Consider the following 7,507-nt stretch of genomic DNA (forward strand, 5'->3'; position numbering starts at 1 on the left):
GGGGAGGCTGAAGACAAAAGTGGGGGCTGGAAGAGTCTGAGAGGTCCGGACATGAGGCCACTGTGCACCCGCAGCCGTCTGTGCTGCGGGTGCCTCTGCTGTCTCTTCTCCTCTCTTCTGCAAAACCACAAGAACTCAGGTTGGGCTGCTCAAGGCTTCCAGTAACGTGCTGATTTCCTCTAAGTGGCCACTCCTCTGCAGACAGACTTCGTGCGCCTTAAATCATTCACCTGCTTCCCGTTGAGCTCTGTCTTCTCCATGTATCTTGCAAGCCAGAGCAGTACAGCAGGGCTCAAAGCTCTCTCCACCCGGCTTGATGAGCAGGGCCTGAAACAGTCCTTTTAACTTTAAAACTTATAATGATGTATGGGGCCTTGCCTAAAGACATTCCCCAAAGTACAAACAACATTTGTACAGGCTGTCTAGGGTAACCTCAAACCACAGGATGTGAAGGCAAGAGCATGAAGACAAACTTTTTGTGGAGCATGGTTTGGATGTAACAAAAGCAGACAAATGTCACCCCCTCCATTCTGGAAATGTAGAGCCAACCATCTCTGTGTTGGGAGTGAGCTCCCCAGCAGAATCCAGGAAATGAATATACTGTTTTAAGCCTTAACCCTAAAGCCTCATATTGCTAGGAATAAAGTTGGTCTTTCTTACTATGTCAGGCCCTGTGCAGAGTCCTAAGGCTACCCGGACAAACATGCTTAGTCACAGAGTAGAGACAAATATAAATACAATGACAGGTCAGATCCAAACAAAATGCTGAATTAGCACAACTGCTGGCCCCTCCCCAAGATAGGGAAAGGTATGAAAAATCTCTTAGGGTGATGAATGAGTGTTTTGAATTAGGAAGATAAAATGGACGGGGAGGCCTCTTGGAGTTCTGCTCTTGTTTCTTCCCCAAGGTTGGCTCGGAACAAACGGTACTTGCCTCCACATCTGCAATGACTCAGATCTCTGCTCCAGGCATACCTGGGGTAAAATGAGGGCTGCCCGGGCATCCTGTGTGTGTGAGATGCTGAGAAAAACAGGCAGATTTGCTTTCTTCTGGCTCATTCATCCCTCCCCCTCCGAACCCCCAAACCTAGGGAATAACATTTTAAGGATGAGTTCTCCTAATACTGATTCTCTCTTGAAAGCAAAGTGTAAAAACCTGACTTGAGGAGTTGTTTCATGAGGTAAGGGGTGACTGGTTGTGTTTTTCTGGTGCCTCCCTCTGGGACTCAGCTATCTCACTGGGGCCTGCCTCATAGAACAGAATATACCACTGGGAGAAATAAGCTCACAGGCCAGAATAACAAGGCATTTCAAGAGCATTATCACATTCAAAAGAAAAGCTATAAACTGCATTATCTTCAGAATAAGAATTTTAAATTAGCCTAGTAAGCATATTAAAAGATAAAAGGAAGATATTAGAACTATGAAACAAGAACATGAAAACATCAGAAAGAACCAGTAAGAAATACTAAATTGAAAATACAACAGTTGGAATAAAGAATACAAGTTACTGAAAAAAAAACAGCAGAACAGATACAGCTGAGGAATGAATTAGTGAACTGGAAGAACAGAAATCTCCCAACAGGAAGAAGAACAGAACAAAGAAATAGAAAATACAAAAAAAGCTAAGAGGATAAAAGTAGAAGTAGGAGTCCTGGCAAGAAAGATACAAAAACGGAAAGGGGAAAATATTTGAAGAAATAAGGGAGATAAATTTCTCAGAATTAGGAAAAAAGATGAAATATGAACAATTAAGATCAGTGCATTTTGTGGTATATAAATTATATCTCATTATAAAAGTATATGTTTTAAAAAGATGGATACATCAAATTGAAAGTTCTCATAGAGTGCCAAAGAAATGGAAGAAGGAAAAACCTACATCTAGAAATCCCTGGGGGGAAATTTAAGAATATGAGAGACAAAGACAAATTTCTAAAAGTTTCCAGAGAGAAAGAGCAGATCACAAAGGAACAAGAATAGACATTAGATTTTTCAACAGTAATACTGGATCAAGGAAGACAATGGAGTAGTGTTTTCAAAGTAATGAAGGAAAAGACCTTAGAAGTCAGAATTTTATATCCAGCCAGACTATCATTTAAATGTGAGAGTTATGATAAAAGTGTTCTCAGGCATAAAAGGCCTTAGAAGGTTTACTGCACAATGACCCACATTAAAAACAGTTTTGGACAAAGTATATAAATCAAAGGAGATAAAAGTCAGGAGACACTGCAAGAGATGTATGAAAAGGTAATCATGTATCAGGTAATCAAAAACCTTATAAAGCTTACTGTTGTGTTAAAAATAGCCAAGACTAAATAAAAAGAGGAAATATTTCCATCAAACCCATAATCAAAGTCAGAATTAAAACAATTTTTACACAATATGGATTCAGAAGGGGGTGGATACAGAGGGAGGGCCTCTGTATATCTGTGGGTTAGAGATGTGGCAATGGATTCAGAACCCCAGTCCACCCCCACCTGCCCATCCCCTTCACTGGGGAGGGTAAGCTCCCTCAGTTCAAGGTTAATGCTTCCTACTTCAACCCTTCAGAAAGCACTTTTATTTGTCTCCTTCTCAGGTTTGCCCTGGGTTTTCCAGGCTCATGCAATTTTGCGCACCAGCTGTCATGTGACAACTAGCTTCTTTATAGCAGAGGCAGTGGACCCCCTGAACCTTGGGGTATACAGGTCCCTGGGAGCTGCTGATCACCCCCAGGGTCTGGGATAGCACCTCTGTGTGAGGGAGGGAAGAAAAGGTCTGATTCCTCAATATAATCCCTCCCTTGGAAATACCCCACTTTCTCTTTTCTATTTGCCTAGCAAAGCCCCAAGCCTGGAAGAGCCCAACATCTGACTTCTCTCTACTTGCACCCAAGCAGCTAAACAGTGCTAGAGGGGAGAAAAAAATCACACAGCTAAGTAGACTGGCTTCATTTTAAATTCATGATCACAAAACTCAAATAGGTCCTGAACACTACCCTGCAATTCTACTCCATTTCTCCAAGAGGTGATGTGCTATATTTTCTTTCCTCAACCTTCCTACCCTTCCTGCTCACTCTCACCTGTGACCTTAACCTCATACTTCATTGAGAAAACTGTGGCCATCAGATTTCCCCACCATTGCCTGAAACCTGCCCACACTTGGACCCTCTTGCCTTTTCTGTTGTGATGGCCAGAGATGAACTTCACTTGTGCCATCCTCTCAACCTCCTCAAGGATTTTATTTGTGCAATGACTCCCTCCTCTGCGTCCTCCCTGCCAACTGGATCATTTCATCAGCATACAAGTAGAATTGTCCTTGTGTCTTTGATCTTTAACCCTTTCAAGACCCAATTATTTTCTGCTTCAAATTGTGTTTTCATTAATGAAAGCATGCTGAATCATTGAGTGTTGTTGAATTTTTGGTAGGGAGTATGGATTTTTTTTCCCCCTCCAACAATGCTACCCTCTGAGTCCCAAGGGACATACATTGTCCCATTAATTCTACCCCAGATGCCCCCTAGAGTCCAAAGGGACATATAGTATCTCAAAGAAAATTTTTCAAAATTTCTTCTTCTCCACCAGAAATGCACACACCTCATACAACACCCTGTAGAAACAATAATTTGTGGCACACATCTGTTTCTTCAGTTTCAAACAGTCACAAAGGTCTCTGCCTTGTGGGAGGATGCACTGTCAGTGGGAAAGCAGCTTCCCAAATGAACCTGAGACTTGGAAAAAGTGCGTGCGCAACCATATTTCCTAACGGTTATGAACAAACACCCTCCCTGGACCCACACCTCCTTCCTGCCAGTGCCCTACTTCTCTGCTTCTCTACATAATGAAACATCTCCAAAGGGTCTCCACTTCTTCAATTTTTTTTCCTTCCGAATTGTCTTCAGAAACGAAATAAGACATTAAGTTGTAAATGTAGAAATTGGTGTATTGGAGCATGTTTTGGTGTGTATATTTTCACCACAATTTTTAAAAAAAGCAATAAGATCACAATCATGGTTGTGCTTTCAGTTAAAAAATGGCAGATTGAATATGTTTATCACTGCTTTCTCCCCAAGGCCCTCTATAATTATCATAAAAGACCAAAAAAGTGTAAACCCACAAGGACAAGGAGCGTGGGAGGGAAGACTCCAACAGGCCAGCAGTGCTTTGCATGATGGGCAGTGGACGACCTCTCATAACTCAGTTAAGTGGAGAAGCTGAAACCTGAGTGGCCTGGGGGCCCAAGCACAGGTGAGAGCCAGGATGAACTCCTGCTGACCAGGTGAAATTGAGTGAAAATTTCCATTCGAAACTTTGGAAACCTTGGCATCACCCTTGAGCGATGCTCAGACAAGTCCCATGTGTGCGTGTGTATGGCTTTTTGGTACCAGACATTTGAGGAAAGCCTCTACCATGAAAGCAGATACCAACAAAAGCAAACAGGGAAAAAAGGAACTGGAGCAAAAGGAGACAAGGCAGGGAAATGAAGGAAGCTGATGCAGACGTTGCCCCACCCTCTCTAACTCTCCTGGCACCAAGTACTACTTTCAGGCAGTGCTCAGCCAGGAGGACTTCTGGGTCTGGAGGGAACTTGACAAATAGCTTTTCTCTTTGGTAAGAGGTTTTCTTAGCAACAGTGCAGGTTCCCGGGGCTCTGAGAGACAGTCTAACATTCAAATCTAAATCGCTCTCCATTACTTACATGATAAAAGTCCAAATTCCTTTGAGTGGCATTTCTGAGATTTTCTAACTCATGCTCTGAACTCCTGCCCTGGTTCTTTAGCCAACTTCCAGGTCTGCACCACCCCCAGGCAGTGGTCACAAACTTTGCTCAAGTGTAGCGGCTGGGAGAGGTGGGGTCAGACAGGTCAAGGGGAGCTGCAGCAAGAGCAAGAAATGCGAACCCTAAAAAGAAGCTAGGCACAAAAGGCTACATACTGTATGATTGCACCTTTTGTGATATTCTAGAAATGGCAAAGCTACAGGGATGAAATCAGATCACTGGTTGTCAGAGACTGAGGGTGCCTCCCGGGCAAAGGGGCGCCAGAGTACATTTCGGGGTGATGAAAATGCTCTGATTCTTGATTGTATATTTATCAAAATACATTGAACTGTACAATTAAAAGGTATGTTGATTTTTAAACATTTTAAGGGTGTGGATTATACCACAATAAATCTGACTTAAATATATATATATGAGAAGGTAAAGGGAGACAGGCTAGCGTAGTGCGTAGGACTCAGATCAACAGGGTTCAAATCCCACCTCCGTCAGTTCCACATTTTGCCATAATCTAGAGGAAGCAAGTTACTTTATTTTTCTGAGTCTGCTTCCTCGTCTCTGGAATGGGGATAACAACAAGATCTACCTCCTAGGGTTGTTGCAAGGATTTAAAAAGAAAACTTTTAGCGCCTGGCCTGCTCCAGCTCTGTCAAAGCAGGACGGGGTGAGGGGTACTTGTGCTTCCACCCCCTCGGCGTTTTAGCGCCCATCCTCTCCCTTGGACGGGAGGCAGATGCCACAGGCTCGACTCAGACACTCTCACTGTCCTCCACGTCTTGGGGAGGGGGGTGGGGGAAGAGACACGCGGCAGACGAGTCCTAGGAGAATGCCTGCACTCCCCCACCGCTAACCCGAGATCCTCAGAGTGGATGGGGCCACAAAGCCCGGATCCTCCCCGACCAGGGCGGGGCCTGAGCGGAGCCGGAAGTCACGTTGAGCAAAGGGCGGGGCCTCGTTTGAAGGCTGGAGGGGGCGGGGCGAGGCTCGTTCCGGAGAGGCGCGGGTAGGCGCGGTTGGCTTGAGGCTGTCCTTTCAGCCTCAGTCTCCTGGTCCGTGCGTTCCTTCCTAGGACCCGGGTTCCCGGTGCAGTGGGATCAGCCTTCAGCTTCCATCCAGGCTCTGACGCACCCTTCGCCCAGGGCCTGTGCCTAGCCTTTCTAATTGTCTCTGTCTCAGGCTCCGGCCTGCCCTGTCCCTGATCTTTCGGCCTCAGTCTGTGTCTCTCCTCTGCCTCTGTCCTGTGTCGCTACGACCAGCGCTTCCTCTCTGCCATTAACTTTACCTCGACTCAGCCCTCCTTTTTCCTTTGTTCTGGGCCCGGAGATGACAGAACATCCCTCCCTCCGGGGCCCATTCTGGGCAGGGGCTATGGGAATGCGCCCAGTTCCAGCCAGAGGTTGGGGAATTCCCCAGAGGGGTCCTGACTTGGAGCCGGGCTCCCGGATTTGGCCCGGGGCCTGGCTGCTGGTATTCTGGGCCCTAGGAGAGAGTATGAACATCTGGGCCTGGCTAAGCAGTGGCCACTGAGGCTCCCTGGGGCCATGTGAGGAGGGCAAGCCCAGATTCCGTGAGAGTGGGAATCTCCAAGGCCGGTAGGCCGCGCCCACATCGGTAGGACATTGGTCCCCTTATCCTCCAGCAGGTGCCCTTGGCCTCAGTGGCCCAGGGAGGGCCAGAACCACCTCAGCAAACATCCATTTCTTTCCACTATGAGCCCCCTCATCTCAGGCCTCCTTCTCTCCTACTCCAGGAAGCCTGTTCAGCCTACTAAACCAGCTTCTTTCTCTTTCCTGTCAGTCTCACAGACTCCATCTGGCTAGCAAACATGGCTCCATCCCTTGCTCTGGGTCAAATTTTGGGGTTGCTACAAGAAGAAGCAAAGGCCCCAGGCCAAGGCTCTGGATTGTTCCCCTCCCTACCACCTCACAACAGAATATTGTCCCATAGAGACCATGGTCTCGAGGATCATCTAGCTCAATTGGCATAACACAGTTTATAAAGAATGTACTACATTCTACCTTGGTGAGTAGCGTCTGGGGTCTTAAAAGCCTATGAGCAGCCATCTAAGATACTCCACTGGTCTCACCCCTTTGGGAGCAAGGGAGAATGAAGAGAACAGGATACAAGGAAAAGATTAGTCCAAAGGACTAATTATCCACAGCTACCATGGCCTCCACCAGACTGAGTCGAGTACAGCTAGATGGTGCCCGGCTATCACCACTGACTGCTCTGACCAGGATCACAACAGAGGGTCCTGAACAGAGCTGGAGAAGGATGTAGAGCAAAATTCTAACTCACAAAAAAAGACCAGAGTTACTGGCCTCACAGACTGGAGAAACCTCGAGAGTATGGCCCCCGGACACCCTTATAGCTCAGTGGTGAAGTCACTCCTGAGGTTCACCATTCAGCCGGGGATTGGACAGCCCCATAAAACAAACTAATGAAGCACAGCAGTCCAGGGACAAGGACTAGAAGGCAGGAGGGGACAGGAAAGCTGGTGATAGGAAACCCAAGGTTGAGAAAGGACAGTGTTGACATGTTGTGGGGTTGTTAACCATTGTCATAGGGTTATTAGTACACATATTGATGTGTGCTGTTTAATGAGAAACCATTCTGTAAACCTTTATCTAAGGTACAAAAAAAAAAAAAAAAAAAGGATTATCTATGTGAGATCAAATTGACAACAGCAACTCAAAAGGTTTGATGGGAAGCCTAGGGGGCAGTGAGTTGAAGATAATGGTGATGGAATAAT

This window comes from Trichechus manatus, unplaced genomic scaffold, assembly GCF_000243295.1.
Source record: "Trichechus manatus latirostris isolate Lorelei unplaced genomic scaffold, TriManLat1.0 scaffold00040, whole genome shotgun sequence".
Taxonomy (NCBI): Eukaryota; Metazoa; Chordata; class Mammalia; order Sirenia; family Trichechidae; genus Trichechus; species Trichechus manatus.